We start from the raw sequence: 17,904 nt of genomic DNA, 5'->3' as shown, positions 1-17,904 counted from the left end.
AATTTACCTTGGATCCTTATCCTTCCTTCTCCTGTGACAGTGTCAGCTTAATTGGGAGCAAATCCCCCTCACTGTTTGAGGATTCACCTCCTACCACCAGCTCTTTATTCTACACTCGATACAAGTGATAACTTGGCTACAGAGGCTGTTCAGCTTCACCGCTTTGGATCTGCTTGTCCTGATTAGGATGTCGGCTCTGAAGTCACCATCCTGAGCCGCTTCTCTGTTCAGCGTGTTATGCCAAGCACTCCTGGATTTTCTCTCCGTTTATGTCTTCACATTAAGCTCTATAACTCTCTCAAGAAATGGGTAAGCTTTGCTATTTCTTCTCCTAACTACAAACCACATTTACTATTGTTAGCTAACATCTATTTAGAAATCTGCAGTAAATAAACAGGGAAACTTATACTTTGTGCTAATAATACCTCCACTATCAGTATTACCAACTCAATTCCTGCACACTACTATAAGTTTCCCTGTAGATTAAATCTTCATATCTGGAGACAGGCGATACTATAAATTAAAGTATCTATCTGTATCCTATCTATGATACATAACAACATGTTTAGAGATATCATGAACAAACAGATCAACATTAAGACTTCGTGTAACTCTCACCATCATTAATTATAAATGGTTTTACTTTCCTTATAATTTTATGGTGAGACTAAATTGGAAGTTTTATGTTACACCCCCTCATGTACCTGCACCTCAGACAGAGCAGGGATTTAACCCCATATTGCCAATACTTACTCCACAGAGAGCATTAATATAACCCTCTGGGAGTTGATGCCAAACACAACAGGGATTTAACAGTTACCAACTCCCCGCCGGTACATCCATGAAATTGCTGGGCAGAGGGAAGGAGGATGCACAGCTTATTAGAGGGAGCATCAAGGAACTATGCAACTCCACAGAAACCTAGACAGTGCACCTCCGTCCAAGACGCAAACAATCCTGTGAATCAACAAAGTACTCCCAGGCATCACCTGATGCTGAGGAAAAGCAGACATACGGGGTCAAGCTGATGCATATAAAATAATTACATTATTGGAGTTACAGCACTAAAAACAAGAGCATCATTAAACTGTTGATATGACATTAAAACAGTACAAAGGGAACACAACTGTTAGCATTGAAGCAACAAAATTAATATGTTCAAAAGGAGTAAAGGTAAAATTAGGGTTTATTATTAACCTTAACTACTTTACTCTGTGTTTGCAACTCTCTCTGGAAGCCAAATGGTTAACTGTAACTCTAGTAATATCCAATATTTTAAGCAGCACTTGACCATAACCAAGACTTAAGAACATTTTAGTGCAGTTCGCTGAGATTTGACCATCTTTGGAAATAGTTTTAGCATTTTGTACTAAAGTATTGTTTCAGACAATCCACATATTCTATGACTCTCTTATTAAAGGGACAGTCTACACTATAATTTTTTATTGTTTTAAAAGATAGATAATCCCTAATTACCCATTCCCCAGTTTGCATAACCAACACTATATTAATATACTTTTTGATTACCTTGTATCTAAGCATCTTCTGGCACCCCTGATGACTTTTTATTTATTATTTATTGACTTCCATTTAGGGCTGGGTTTTGCTGACTCCTAAATAACTCTACGTGCATGAACACAATGTTATCTATATGGTCCCCATGAACTAGTAGTCTTCTGTTGTAATGTGATAAGAGGCTGTCTTTAGTGTCTTACAAACTGGCAGAAATTTAGAGGTTTAAATGTTATAAAGTATATTAATATAACAATGTTGGTTGTGCAAAGCTGTGGAATGGGTAGTGAAGGCGTTGTCTATCTTTTTAAACAATAACGATTTTAGTGTCCCTTTAAGAGTACTGTGTACCTTATTTCAAACCAGTGTATTGCAAGTGTTTTTAGGATAGCAGCCCGCAGGAGTGGCTGAAAGAGTAGAATGTTGTCTTCCAATGACAAGAATTAATTTGAAGTGTTGAAGTCAACACAAAGATTGATTATTAAGGTACTGGCATTTTAAATGTTCTAGTTTGATTAAACCAATTTGCTTGTGTGTAGCAGACAAATACACAGACAAAAAATATATTATAGTTGAGTCATTTATCATAATAGACAGTGGCGTCACTAGGGGGGGGGGGCGCACCCGGGTGACACCCACCAGGGGGTGACACCAAAAAAAAAAAAAAAAAATTCTTTTTTTTTTTTTTTTTTAATTTTATTGAAATTCAAAGAAATACAATGTTGAGATGCAAAGATTTTTTTTTATTAGAGGGGCTGGCATTTGTGAACTTTGGTGGGACTGGGGAAGATGTAGACACACATTTTTTTTGCCCCTTGAGCCAGTGCTGCAATTTCAACAAATAGTTTTCCCGGCTGCTTTTGCTTGTTTGTACTTTGCTTCTCCCCTGCCCAATTTCGCTATGAATGTTGTGGGCATGCCGTGGGGCTTGCAAAGTTGCGCTGCTAGCCTAAACCTGCCTGCCTATCTGTGCTCACTGCTCAGTGACATGTGGAGCAGTGGAGTCACTCACTGCTGTGCTGTCTCTCTAAACGGGAACTGGCAAATCATGAGGGGATGCCTGGCACCTGACCGCATGACTGTTTGACACTGTCTTTAAAGTGAACACCCTCTGCCCACCAGACCATTACGGTTACGGTACACTAAGTGCACACTGAACAGGTAGGAGGGCGGGCGGGGGTCTGGGGGTGGGCAGAGTGCAGAGGTGATTGGCCATAAGAAGCGGTAGGCACACGGCCCGGAGCTGTGCACTGACAGACTTGGAACAGAGTCAGAGAGCAGAATTTTCATAGTTTGCATGCCTAAAACTTTTCTTTAGTGATTTATTTTTAGAGTGCTCTGTTTATCTTTCATTTGATGCTCTGCTGAGCCAGGGAGCAGCTCTAGGCATGAGCTTTATAATTAATGCAGTGCAGTTTACATATTTTGTATGTGTGTGTGTCTGAGTGTTTTTGTGTGTGTGTGTCTCAGTGTTTTTGTGTGTGTGTTTTTGTGTGTGTGTCTGAGTGTGTTTCCGAGTGTTTGTGTGTGCATCTGAGTATGTTTTAAGTGTGTCTGAGTGTTTGTATGTGTGTTTGCCTGTGTTTTTGTGTGTGTCTGCTTTCTGGGGGGGGGGGGGGGTGACACCATAACTTACCGCACCGGGTGACACCAACCCTAGTGACGCCACTGATAATAGAAAAAAGAACAATTCTTTTGTTTTGTCCAATATTCGCTAATGAGGTCCAAAAACAAGGACACATGTCTACAAGACATATATGATTCCTATTTAGCACTGCATCGCTGACCTTTGTTCTGGAGTAAAGGGGTTAAACACTATCTACAAATTGCAACATTATCTTTAAATAAAATGTGTCTCTAAAGATGATGTCCAATATGCTGGTTTAAAATTCGAAGATGTATTATTTTATGCGAAAGAAAGAAAGAAAGAACGAATGAAAGAAAGAATTTCCTTTCTGTCCTCTGTATCTCATAAAAGTTTACTTCTATAACCAAGAAACTGAGCCGGAAAACTAAAATGAAGCAGCACACAGGCTGAAAACACTAATCTATTGTGCTATTTGACAGAAAGAGTTGCTTTCCACAAGTGTAGGTGTGACGTGTGCCATGGAATGTTTTAATGGAACGTAAAGAATTCTACCAAGTGTAAAGATCCATTCTTTAGAAACAGATAGAGTTAAAATGGGCACGCTAAATAAATAAATATATACATGTATGATATTTAGCTTTGTGGGGTAGAAATGCATATTCAAAATGGCATTGTGTCATGGGCAAACTATTAATGGTTCTGAGGGTAGGTGACATTTCCTGAATGATATATACAGTAGCACATACAGTGTAGATCACTGTTTCAAGCCTAAAGACTGGGGCCAAAATACAGCCCTCCAATGCTTTTGCACCCCTCTGCTTCTCCCTCATTTGAATAATATGGGCCGCTCCTTTTCTCTATAACTGTGTCTATAATTGCAGCAACTATAACTATACTTGTTGCACAGCTATTTTAACAAACATGAAGGTTGTGTTAGTGCACAGTTAGCTATATACCTAAGTACAGATTGCTAGCTGACTAAGGACCATCCATTACCACAGCTATTCTGGTAGACAGGAGCATGTTTACAAAGGCATGAAAATAAAGTAATTTATTCAGAACAGGTATATATATATATATGAAAAAATACATATTTTAAAAGCTACAAATAAAAAAAAAAATTATTACTCTTTTATTGAGAACTAATCCTCTATTTGTATACTTTGTAAAGTATTTAGTATTTAGATTATCCCAATATTTAGTATTTAAATTAGAGAAAAATACCATTTTTTAATTCCATTTAAAATATATTTAATAGTATATTTTTTAAAACGATTGTTCCTCAGCTGAATAAAGCAACTATCTTGGTTCACCCTAGTAGCACTTACCAACAATGAATGGATCTTTAATTAGGAGAAGAGAGAAAGCTGAAAGGGCTAGATTACAAGTACAGCACAGAATGCAAGCGTTAAGGACAAGGTTGAAGCAAACATTGCTTTTCACAAAACTTACATACTTTATGTATCCAATAAAAGTCTGGACTAGTTCAATGTTTAGTGGTGGCATGAAAAATTCAAAAGTAAAAAAAAAAATTCCCTACCCACTGGGACCACAGTTGCACTATTAAGCTCTTAACTAGCAGATCCCCATCCCACCAAAATAAACTCCATGACTTTTAAGTCTCCTACCACTATTAACCCATAAAATGCCATAACCCCTCTGAATATACTTCCAAAACACTAAGACCCCTACCACTATTAACTCCTAAACTGTCATAACCCACACTGCGAAGAACCCCCCCCACCCAAAATACCCCCATTGCAAGGAACCCCCTTAAAAGGACCCCACCCCAAGACAATTTTAAAACCCCTTTAGAACACCCAAATCAAAACACCCAATGTACTCACTTCCTAAAGTCTTCTCTTCTCTGGGAAGGTCCTTGCCCAGTTGTCAACAAGGCCCTCTTCTTTCTTCTGTGGCTCCTTCCTCTTAATAACAAAGTATTCCACACTTTTTTATTCCTATTAGCTGATCCAGTCGGAACGACCTTTGGTCAATTTTAAAACTGAAATCAGCAAATAGAAATCCATTCCATCCTATTGGTTGACTAACTAGGTATGTTCTTCACCAATGGATACCAAAAGAGCAAAGCAAATTTGATAATAGAAGCAACCTTTTTTTTTCTTCTTCTAATTGTTTGCTGCTTCTAAATCATATTACATTTTGAGTTTTGTGTCCCTTTAAATAAGCAGTCAGGGAAAAAAAGGATTTTTAACCACAAGTACAAGAAACGAAAGATCATATTATGCACACTGTAAATAATTATTTAAAAAAAAAAATGAATATATATATACAGTATATATATACAGTATATATATATATATATATATATATATATATACAGTATATATATATATATATATATATATATATATATATATATATATATATATATATATATATATATATATATATATATATATATATATATATATAAAGCTTTTGTTATAGAAATAATTTGCTCCCAAAACTGAAAATATCTTTTTTTTTTAACCACTGCTTTTCAGGGCTTAAAGTAAACACATAGTTTTCAAACGAACATTTGTATAATTAGAAAATGCAGTTACAAATTAAAATTTCTCTTTAATCACTCAAAATCCTTAGGCGTTTTTGTTTGTTTATTACCTAAAATTATATTCAGCAGCACTGCTTTGGCTAAATCCTTAAAGGGACACTGAACCCAAATTTTTTCTTTCGTGATTCAGATAGAGCATGACATTTTAAGCAACTTTCTAATTTACACCTATTATAACATTTCCTTCATTCTCTTGGTATCTTTATTTGAAAAGGAAAAATGTAAGTTTAGAAGCCGGACCATTTTTAATGAACAACCTGGGTTGTTCTTGCTGATTGGTGGATAAATTCACCCACCAATAAACAAGTGCTGTCCTGTGTCTCAACCAAAAATTGGCTGGGTCCTTAGCTTAGATACATTCTTTTTCAAATAAAGATAGCAAGAGAACGAAGAAACTGATCATAGGAGTAAATTAGAAAGCGGCTTAAAATTGCATGCTCTATCTAAACCATGAAAGAAACAATTTGGGTTCATTATCCTTTTAATGTATAATGGATTTATCCGTACAAACAACTGAGTAGATTGTTTTACCCCAAAAAACAGACAGTACAATTTAACATTAGCAAAAAGCAAACATATTTAAAGAAAAATATTGTGATTTTGTAAATAATCAACCTAAATTTTAGTGTCACTACATGGTTGGCATGTGTCTGTACAATGCAAACAGACGCATGAAAGTGTGTGTTGGCACAGCATATATCTAATTTGTAGCAAGCAGCATGCTGGTCAGAGATATGGATCTATCCTATAGAAAAATGAGTGATGCTCTTTCATGCTGCCAGGATCGGCACAGATTGTACACCCACCTCCACACCTACACAGAGGCAGTCACACACCAGCAGTACACTGAGTAACTTGCTATTTGCCATCTCTTTACAGCTGGTTACTTACCATCTCTAAAGAGGGAGGTCTGCACAGCTCACAGTGGAATTTCTGTGTGGGTTAATTCTCTGTTGAAAATGTAAAAAAAGTGCATTTTAGAACTCCTACCAGTGCATGTCCGGCAGAGTTCATTTATTCTGTTGAGGAGGATATTGTACAAAATATACAAGTGTTTGGGTGAAATATCAGGGCTATGAGACACTGAGGTAGAACCCTTCAGGTAACTTTATCTGTATATGATGTGTGTGGTACATTATTCTGTTGCATAAGTGCTGTATTGTTCTGTTTCATGTATTGTGCTATAACCATTCTGTTTCTAATGTCTGATCATAAGCTTGACTGAATGTGTATCTAAATATTTTTTTTTTAAATTCTCTCTAGATTCTCCAATTTATCCTTTGCACTCCAGTGACTGCAGGAAATTAATTGTGTACAGGTAAAGCAAATTTACAGATACTAAACCATGTCATTTGTAAGAAATAAATCATACATTGTAATAGATTATTGTGAAGGTGAAAAGCTAATCAATAATGTTATCACTTAAAATACTTTTTTTTTTAAATACTACAATAAGATTTTGAAGAAGTGGTTTATTTAAGTACACTAGAATTCTTGTCTGAGTGTTGAAAATTTTAGTTGAGAACACTTTACTACAGTGAGAATTTTCTCTCCACAAAATAAAATCTGAAAATGAATTTGCTATTACACAGTAGTCTTTTGTGTTTGTGCATTAAATCAACACACTGCAGTGAAAAGTCTTTTTAAATAATGTCAAATTTATTTCAGGAGAAAGATCTTAATATTATGAATTGTGCAAATGTATTTATTTTAAGGCTCAATTTTTTCATATATTTTGCATATTGTCCAAGGATTACAAAGAAAAATGCTGATTAATTATATTTTTAACCTATTATGTGTTGGTAACAGTTTATTTTACTAATGTAGTATTAAATGCTTCAACAGATATCCGTTTGATATAACTGGTCATTAAAAATGTTTAGCTGTATATTCAACACAAATGCAAGTAGATTTGTATAAAGGGATGTTGCAAGCATACTTTGCTATAATTTATTTAAACATGTTTTAAATATAATACATACATGGTGTAGACTAAATGATGGCTTACAATGGGACTTTGATTAAACAAACAATTTTAGCACTGTAAACTCCCTCAAAAAACAGCAACAACATCTGGACAGTTTCTGATAGGTTGGGTATAGTTTGTTGCTTGTCAAAATGTTTTAATTGATATAATTATTCCATGCAAAAAGACATGTTTTTGATATTGCAAAATAGGACATGTTTAAAGGGACAAGAAACACAAGATTTTCCTTTCACTATTCAGACAGAGAATACATTTTTAAACATTCCAATTTACTTCTATTATGTTATTTGCTTCATTCTTCTGATATCTTTTGTTGAAGAAATAGCAATGCACATGGGTGAGCCAATCACACAAGGCATCTATGTGCAGCTACCAATCAGCAGCTACTGAGCCTATTTAGATATGTTTTCAACAAAGGATTTCAAGTAAATGAAGCAAATTAGACAATAGAAGTAAATTGGAAAATTATTTAAAATTGCATGCTCTTTCTAAATCCCGAAAGAAGAAAATTGGGTTTCATCTCCCTTTAAACAGCTGACAGATAATCAAAAGAAGACTTATAATCAAAAGAAGAGTTGTCTCAGTTTCAGAGAATGATCTTAAAGGGACGTGAAACATTTTTTTCTTCATGACTCAACAGAATGAAGCAAATTAGATAGCAGAAGTAAGGTGGAAAGTGGTTTAGAACTGCATGCTCTATCTGAATGAAATTTAATCTTGACCTTACTGTCTTTTTAATATAGCCATAAAAAACAATATGATGAATAAACGTTTTTTATTATAAAAGAGAAGGGTAATTGATCACAAGACCGCTGACAGCCAGCAGGATAAAGCAAGTTACCTATCTCGCCTCTGCAAACTGCCTTCTTATTTCAGTTCTTTTGACACACTTGTATTTTAGCCAATCAGTGATGATTCATAAATTAATCCTGTCAAAATTAAAACTGTCAAAATGTACTGAGATAAGAGGAGGCCTTCAAAGTCTTAGAAATAAGCATATGAACCTACCAAGGATTTAGCTTTCAACAAATAATACCAAGAGAAAAAAGATAACCTCTTTCCCCATAGATATCAATGAAGAAAACAAAGTGGAAAAAAAAAACAGACGTGCGCGCTAACCTGATCGCATATTCTTATATGCTCTAACCCGACATGAAAATATGAATATTTCACATTCCAGTGTTCTGCACATATGCACATATGTTCTATTTATTAAAAAAAATATTTCTACATATATATATGATGGTATTTTGGTACATGATTAGATATAGGTATAGATATATACAGTTATATATAGGAATATCTCTTTAAAAATACATAGAACATATTCTGCTATGTGCAGAACATTGGAATGTGAAATATTTACAGTAAATATACTCTATAACACTTTAATATTGCATAAATATGCATTTACATGTTTTCATCTATTAAATTGCAAAGGGCTCCAGTGCACTTATATATATATGTGTACATATATATTTATGTGTTTATATGTGTATGTATGTCTGTAAATACATATATACACATATAAATACATATGTACGCATATATAAACATATATATATATATATATATATACATATATATATATATAGTGTAAATTGATTGCGAGGGGTGAATCTGTTCACCAGCTTTGTCATTGGTACATGAGTGAGGGCTTCAGCATCCAATCACCACACAGCAATGTACATATAAACTAGTGCTATGTGATGGGCCCACCATTGTCTATGAGTAAGGCTCCAAAGGACCTGAAACGCGTCAGACATAGCCCAACTGCAGCCCTCTTTGACAAATTTGCTTTTGCCTTAAACTGCTCTTTAATGCTGTTACTAACCGTGTTGCTTTGAGCTCTGCCCAGACTTTTCTATTTCTTTCCTATATATATATATAAATGGGCTTGTCCCATTTGGCCAGATGCGGTAACTAACCTTTCCATTTTTGCTTTTAAATCTTAGCTGAGAGCTTGTAAGTGAGTGCTGGGTTTTCTCTGTGTGTTGTATTAATTTGTTTTGTAATTTTCCCTATGGTTCTTGCACCCAGACCTGACTGGGGTTAACTGCCTGTGACTCTGTGAGCAGCACAGCTTCCTGTGAGTGCCAGTGGCACCCAGGGCTGAGCATGTTGCAGGGTCATGGGATGTGTACCCGGTCCAGTATGAGAGTGCAGTTCCTTTCCGTGTTTTGTATATGTCTAGGGTGATTACATATTCCTGTGCACCCTTCCCTTGTTCCCAGTTTGTTTGGATTTGAAAGCTTGCATTGTGTGGCTGTTTTAGGGTCCCAGGTATTGGAAAGGACCTTGACGAGGTACCTGGGCTTGTCCCGTTTGGCCAGATGCGGTAACTAACCTTTCCATTTTTGCTTTTAAATCTTAGCTGAGAGCTTGTAAGTGAGTGCTGGGTTTTCTCTGTGTGTTGTATTAATTTGTTTTGTAATTTTCCCTATGGTTCTTGCACCCAGACCTGACTGGGGTTAACTGCCTGTGACTCTGTGAGCAGCACAGCTTCCTGTGAGTGCCAGTGGCACCCAGGGCTGAGCATGTTGCAGGGTCATGGGATGTGTACCCGGTCCAGTATGAGAGTGCAGTTCCCTTCCGTGTTTTGTACATATATATATATATATATATATATATACACACACACACACACACATGTGTAGACATGTATATGTATGTATCTCAAAGTTAAAGTCCTTTGCCTGCCTTTTTTTTAACACCCAATATCTCATATCCTTGAGCACTTATAACTTTTTTGTGCAATATTTTTTTTAAATAATTTTTTATTAGATAGTGTTAATATTAGTTTAACTGTACTTTGTAATGTATTTTTATGTGGTTTGTGTGACACTTTCATTTGCGGTAATGATTCTAGTGTAAATCACAATTGAGCTCACGCAACCACGTTAAACTTGTAGTATGAGCGTATTTTAAGCTGTACGCAAACACTTGCGAAAACCCTTGCACAAATGTGGTAATCTAGCCCAAAGTTGGGAAAAAAAGTTCCTTCACTTTTTTGCAACTGGTTCATTCCTTTCATTCCTGCTCATTTAGACTATCCACTGACTATTCATTTGGAACTATATTTAAATGTCGATTTGTGCAGTTTGTGCATAAGCAGTGTCAGAGATATTTAGATTTATGGTTGGATATATAGAATTTGTAAAAGTTGCTCATACTCCTAGCAAGTGTAACAACTTATTTCCTTATTTATAAAGTTGGACGTCTCTGGGTTAAAGTCTTTTAAAAAAAAAAAAAAAAAAACTTTAATAGAGATGGTTACCATTTTCTCTTAGGGATGGATTCTTGTAGACAAATAACTGTAATTACTATCCCTTAAATTAAATGTTAGCTATAAATATGCAAAACCCGTTCATGTGTCTGTTAATTGCCTCTAATAATTGCTGTCTATTGTTATATAAGTAGGGTTGGAAATTTTTTAAACGCCTTTATCATTGTTGCTTTTCTGTGTAACTGTGTATTCTTGTCTTAGTATTAGCTGCTAAAAATGTAAGCAAATTAAAGAATCTTGAATGCACATTGATTTAAAGCAACAGTCTACACCAAGATTATTATTGTTTAAAAAGATAGATAATGCATTTACTACCTATTTCCAGCTTTGCACAACCAACATTGTTATATTAATATACTTTATAACATTTAAAGTGATACTAAACCCATTTTTTTTCTTTCATGATTCAGATAGCACATGCAATTTAAAGCAACTTTCTAATTTACTCCTATTATCAATTTTTCTTGCTTTCTTTATTTGCAAAAGCAGGAATCTAAGTTAAGGAGACATCCCATTTATGGGTCAGCACCCTGGATAGCGCTTGTTGATTGGTATCTACATTTAGCCACCAATGAGCAAGCGCAACCCAGGTACTGGGCCGGTTCCTAAGCTTACATTCTTGCGTTTCAAAAAAGATAGCAAGTGAACAAAGAAAAAATTATAATAGGAATAAATTACAAAGTTGCATAAAATTGCATGCTCTATCTGAATCATGAAAGACAAAAAATGTGCATTTACTATCCCTTTAAACCTCTAATTTTCTTCCTGTTTCTAAGCCACTACAGACAGCCTCTTATCACATGCTTTTTATTAGGTTTTTACAACAATACACTGCTAATTCATGTGTGCCCTACAGATAACATTGTGCTCTCTTCCGTGTAGTTGTGCATGACACTGCACTAATTGGCTAAAATGCAAGTCAATAGATAATAAACAGCCATGTGATAAGGGGGCTGTCAGAAGAGGCTTAGATACAAGGTAATAACAGAGGTATAAAGTATATTACTATAACCGTGTTGGTTAAACAAAAACTGGGGAATGGGTAATAAAGGGATTATCTATCTTTTTAAACAATAAAACATTTGGAGTAGACTGTTCCTTTAATTTTAATCTTATATATATTTATTCTGACAAAATATATATTTAAAAAATCAATTCAGGGCCAGCTCAAGATATTGTGCTGCCTGGGTCCAAGAACTAAATTAGACCCCCAGTAGTAATATTATTGATTATCATATCAAACTACTAGCCTAACCACTGGCCTTATTAATCCTGCCTGCCTACATGCATGCAATCAATGCTTATGCACAATTTTGCAATACGTGGGAAGATAGTTAGGGAAGAGATGCGCTTGTCACCCCTGACCAGTTCTGTGTCTTTGTGCACAATGAGATTTTACTGCTGGGAGCCTGCAACTTCCCCCATGGAGACAGAGGACAGGTGTGGTCTGGTCCTGACAGTGACTGACTCAGTCACTGAAGTGCTGCTCCTTGTCAAGTGCTGCCTAGGTCCGTTGGACTCACTTGATCCCATGGTTGAGCCAGCCCTGGCAAAATTCCAATAAAAAGTGCATAAACCTACGGCTACATTACGAGTCTTGCGTTAGGGTTAAAAAGCAGCGTTGAGAGGTCCCAACGCTGCTTTTTAACGCCCGCTGATATTACGAGTCTTGCAGGTACAGGTGTAGCGCTCACTTTTTTGGCGCGACTCAAAAACACTACAAATCCACTTACTTCAATTGCGTATCCTATATTTTCAATGGGATTTTCCTAACGCCGGTATTACGAGTCTTCTTAAAAGTGAGCAGTACACCCTCTACCTCCAAGATCCCTAACGCATTTGAAAGTCAGTAGTTAAGAGTTTTATGGTCTAACGCCGTAGTATAAAACTCTTAACTAAAGTGCTAAAAAGTACACTAACACCCATAAACTACCTATTAACCCCTAAACTGAGCCCCCCCCCCCCATCGCAAACAGTTAAATAAAAATTTTAACCCCTAATCTGTCGAACCGGACATCGCCGCCACTTTAATAAATATATTAACCCCTAAACCGCGCCACTCCCGCCTCACAAACACTAGTTCAATTTTATTAATCCCTAATCTGCTGTCCCTAACATCGCCGCCACCTACCTACATTTATTAACCCCTAATCTGCCGCCCCCAACATTGCTGCCACTATATTAAATGTATTAACCCCTAAACCTAAGTCTAACCCTAACCCTAACACCCCCCTAACTTAAATATAATTTTAATAAATCTAAATAAAATTACTATTATTAACTAAATTATTCCTATTTAAAACTAAATACTTACCTATAAAATAAACCCTAAGATAGCTGCAATATAACTAATAGTTACATTGTAGCTATCTCAGGGTTTATTTTTATTTTACAGGCAACTTTGTATTTATTTTAACTAGGTACAATAGTTATTAAATAGTTATTAACTATTTAATAACTACCTAGCTAAAATAAAGACAAATTTACCTGTAAAATAAAACCTAACTTAAGTTACAATTACACCTAACACTACACTATAATTAAATTAAATCCCTAAATTAACTACAATTAATTAAAATTAAATACAATTATTTAAAGTACGAACCCCCCCCCCACTAAATTACAGAAAATAATAAAATAATTACAAGTTTTTTAAACTAATTTAATAAAAATAAATAAAATAAAATAAAAAAGCCCCCCAAAATAATAAAAATCCCTACCCTATACTAAATTACAAATAGCCCTTAAAAGGGCTTTTTGCGGGGCATTGCCCCAAAGTAATCAGCTCTTTAACCTGTAAAAAAAAGTACAATACCCTCCCCAACATTAAAACCCACCACCCACACACCCAACCCTACTCTAAAACCCACCCAATCCCCCCTTAATAAAACCTAACACTAACCCCTTGAAGATCACCCTACCTTGAGAAGTCTTCACCTAACCGGGCCGAAGTCCTCAACAAAGCCGGGCGAAGTGGTCCTCCAGACGGGCAGAAGTCTTCATCCAAGCCGGGAAGAAGAGGTCCTCCAGACGGGCAGCAGTCTTCATCCAGACGGCATCTTCTATCTTCATCCATCCGGAGCGGAGCGGGTCCATCTTCAAGACATCCGACGTGGAGCATCCTCTCCATCCGGAGTCTTCTTACTAAATGATAGTACCTTTAAGTGACGTCATCCAAGATGGCGTCCCTTCAATTCCGATTGGCTGATAGAATTCTATCAGCCAATCGGAATTAAGGTAGAAAAAAATCTTATTGGCTGATCCAATCAGCCAATAGGATTGAGCTTGCATTCTATTGGCTGTTCCAATCAGCCAATAGAATGCGAGCTCAATCCTATTGGCTGATTGCATCAGCCAATAGGATTTTTTCTACCTTAATTCCGATTGGCTGATAGAATTCTATCAGCCAATCGGAATTGAAGGGACGCCATCTTGGATGACGTCACTTAAAGGTACCGTCATTTAGTAAGAAGACTTCGGATGAAGAGGATGCTCCGCGTCGGATGTCTTGAAGATGGACCCGCTCCGCTTTGGATGGATGAAGATAGAAGATGCCGTCTGGATGAAGACTTCTGCCTGTCTGAAGGACCTCTTCTTCCCGGCTTGGATGAAGACTTCTGCCCATCTAGAGGACCACTTCGTCCGGCTTCATTGAGGACTTCGGCCCGGATGGGTGAAGACTTCTCAAGGTAGGGTGATCTTCAAGGGGTTAGTGTTAGGTTTTATTAAGGGGGGATTGAGTGGGTTTTAGAGTAGGGTTGGGTGTGTGGGTGGTGGGTTTTAATATTGGGTGGGTATTGTACTTTTTTTTACAGGTAAAAGGACTGATTACTTTGGGGCAATGCCCGCAAAAAGCCCTTTTAAGGGCTATTTGTAATTTAGTATAGGGTAGGGCTTTTTATTATTTTGGGGGGCTTTTTTATTTTATTAGGGGGATTAGATTAGGTGTAATTAGTTTAAAAAACTTGTAATTATTTTATTTTCTGCAATTTAGTTTTTTTTTTCCATACTTTAGATAATTGTATTTCATTTTAATTAATTGTAGTTAATTTAGGGATTTAATTTAATTATAGTGTAGTGTTATGTGTAATTGTAACTTAAGTTAGGTTTTATTTTACAGGTACTTTTGTATTTATTTTAGCTAGGCAGTTATTAAATAGTTAATAACTATTTAATAACTATTGTACCTAATTAAAATAAATACAAAGTTGCCTGTAAAATAAAAATAAACCCTGAGATAGATACAACGTAACTATTAGTTATATTGTAGCTATCTTAGGGTTCATTTTACAGGTAAGAATTTAGTTTTAAATAGGAATAATTTAGTTAATTGTAGTAATTTTATTTAGATTTATTTAAATAATATTTAAGTTAGGGGGGTTAGGTTTAGACTTAGGTTTAGGGGTTAATATTATAATATAATGACGTTGGGGGTGGCAGTTTAGGGGACAATAAATGTAGGTAGGTTGCGGCGACATTGGGAGCGGCAGATTAGGGGTTAATAAATATAATGTAGGTGTTGGTGATGTTGGGGGCAGCAGATTAGGGGTTCATAAGTATAATGTAGGTGGCGGCTGTGTCCGGAGCGGCAGATTAGGGGTTAATAATATAATGTAGGTGGCGATGATGTCGGGTCGGCAGATTAGGGGTTAATAAGTGTAAGATTAGGGGTGTTTAGACTCGGGATTCATGTTAGGGTGTTAGGTGTAGACATAACTTTTATTTCCCCATAGGAATCAATGGGGCTGCGTTAGGAGCTGAACGCTGCTTTTTTGCAGGTGTTAGGTTTTTTTCAGCCGGCTCTCCCCCATTAATTCCTATGGGGAAATCGTGCACGAGCACGTTTAGCCAGCTCACCGCTACCGTAAGCAGCGCTTGTATTACAGTGAGATGTGGAGCAAAATTTTGCTCTCCGCTCACTTTTCTGCGGCTAACGCCGGGTTTAAAAAGCCCCGTAATACCAGCGTTGTCTGTAGGTGAGCGGTGAGCAGAAACTGCTTGTTAGCACTGCACAGCTTTACCGACAAAACTCGTAATCTACCAGCTAGTAAATAAAAACCATCTTTATAGTCTTGCTATACATTAACACAGAGCTCGACAAACCCAGGTTTGGAGCTATGGGTAAAATTTTTGTGTGATTCCCCAAATATCTACAGGGAGTGCAGAATTATTAGGCAAATGAGTATTTTGACCACATCATCCTCTTTATGCTTGTTGTCTTACTCCAAGCTGTATAGGCTCGAAAGCCTACTACCAATTAAGCATATTAGGTGATGTGTATCTCTGTAATGAGAAGGGGTGTGGTCTAATGACATCAACACCCTATATCAGGTGTGCATAATTATTAGGCAACTTCCTTTCCTTTGGCAAAATGGGTCAAAAGAAGGACTTGACAGGCTCAGAAAAGTAAAAAATAGTGAGATATCTTGCAGAGGGATGCAGCACTCTTAAAATTGCAAAGCTTCTGAAGCGTGATCATCGAACAATCAAGCGTTTCATTCAAAATAGTCAACAGGGTCGCAAGAAGCGTGTGGAAAAACCAAGGCGCAAAATAACTGCCCATGAACTGAGAAAAGTCAAGCGTGCAGCTGCCAAGATGCCACTTGCCACCAGTTTGGCCATATTTCAGAGCTGCAACATCACTGGAGTGCCCAAAAGCACAAGGTGTGCAATACTCAGAGACATGGTCAAGGTAAGAAAGGCTGAAAGACGACCACCACTGAACAAGACACACAAGCTGAAACGTCAAGACTGGGCCAAGAAATATCTCAAGACTGATTTTTCTAAGGTTTTATGGACTGATGAAATGAGACTTGATGGGCCAGATGGATGGGCCCGTGGCTGGATTGGTAAAGGGCAGAGAGCTCCAGTCCGACTCAGACGCCAGCAAGGTGGAGGTGGAGTACTGGTTTGGGCTGGTATCATCAAAGATGAGCTTGTGGGGCCTTTTCGGGTTGAGGATTTAGTCAAGCTCAACTCCCAGTCCTACTGCCAGTTTCTGGAAGACACCTTCTTCAAGCAGTGGTACAGGAAGAAGTCTGCATCCTTCAAGAAAAACATGATTTTCATGCAGGACAATGCTCCATCACACGCGTCCAAGTACTCCACAGCGTGGCTGGAAAGAAAGGGTATAAAAGAAGAAAATCTAATGACATGGCCTCCTTGTTCACCTGATCTGAACCCCATTGAGAACCTGTGGTCCATCATCAAATGTGAGATTTACAAGGAGGGAAAACAGTACACCTCTCTGAACAGTGTCTGGGAGGCTGTGGTTGCTGCTGCACGCAATGTTGATGGTGAACAGATCAAAACACTGACAGAATCCATGGATGGCAGGCTTTTGAGTGTCCTTGCAAAGAAAGGTGGCTATATTGGTCACTGATTTGTTTTTGTTTTGTTTTTGAATGTCAGAAATGTATATTTGTGAATGTTGAGATGTTATATTGGTTTCACTGGTAAAAATAAATAATTGAAATGGGTATATATTTGTTTTTTGTTAAGTTGCCTAATAATTCTGCACAGTAATAGTCACCTGCACACACAGATATCCCCCTAAAATAGCTAAAACTAAAAACAAACTAAAAACTACTTCCAAAAATATTCAGCTTTGATATTAATGAGGTTTTTGGGTTCATTGAGAACATGGTTGTTGTTCAATAATAAAATTAATCCTCAAAAATACAACTTGCCTAATAATTCTGCACTCCCTGTATATACAAATACCACTGTCTGCCTCCTAAAAGTATGTCTGGCCTCGAAATATTTTTACTGGCTCCTAAATTTTGAACAGATTTGTCTACTACTGCATTAACATACCAGTAAACTGGGGGAAGGGGGGTGTTCTGAATACATTAACATCTTGTTTTCTGCAATAGTTTTCAATGCCCAAATGTCTTTCACCACTTGCCCTTGTTGATGAGCCAATAGATTTGTTACTAGAGTAGACAAGGCTTGCT

The 17,904-nt window shown here is 36.8% G+C and overlaps 1 protein-coding gene across 2 annotated transcripts in view; it reads left to right on the top strand.

Moving 5' to 3' along the window:
- Positions 1 to 6,673: 6,673 nt before the first annotated feature.
- Positions 6,674 to 17,904, top strand: part of MAG (myelin associated glycoprotein) — a 245,553-nt gene continuing 234,322 nt past the window's right edge. For both annotated transcript variants that reach the window (XM_053691254.1, XM_053691255.1), the window contains exons 1-2: positions 6,674 to 6,777; positions 6,939 to 6,993. The gene's annotated coding sequence lies outside the window, so the exon portion shown is untranslated. The remainder of the gene's footprint in view (positions 6,778 to 6,938; positions 6,994 to 17,904) is intronic.

The sequence above is a fragment of the Bombina bombina genome, chromosome 8 (genome assembly GCF_027579735.1).
Source record: "Bombina bombina isolate aBomBom1 chromosome 8, aBomBom1.pri, whole genome shotgun sequence".
NCBI classification, from domain to species: domain Eukaryota; kingdom Metazoa; phylum Chordata; class Amphibia; order Anura; family Bombinatoridae; genus Bombina; species Bombina bombina.
This window is presented reverse-complemented; position numbering and strand designations above follow the sequence as displayed.